Raw genomic sequence first — 217 nt, 5'->3', positions numbered from 1 at the left:
CATAGCAGGTTAATGAGATTTTAGGGATATTTAGCACTCACTCAAACAAATATCAACCTTGTCAGTACTCGCAATAAAATTTCACGCCAGAAAATTCATTGTTGCAACGATGAACCAAAAATAAATAGCAGAATATTCATTTTAACTCAAGCTCGGGGACCAGCAGGTCGCTCCTTTCTCCCGCCCACTGCCAAAGTATAAGCCTCCCCTTTGTATG

Source organism: Penaeus monodon, chromosome 15, assembly GCF_015228065.2.
Source record: "Penaeus monodon isolate SGIC_2016 chromosome 15, NSTDA_Pmon_1, whole genome shotgun sequence".
Taxonomy (NCBI): domain Eukaryota; kingdom Metazoa; phylum Arthropoda; class Malacostraca; order Decapoda; family Penaeidae; genus Penaeus; species Penaeus monodon.
This window is presented reverse-complemented; position numbering follows the sequence as displayed.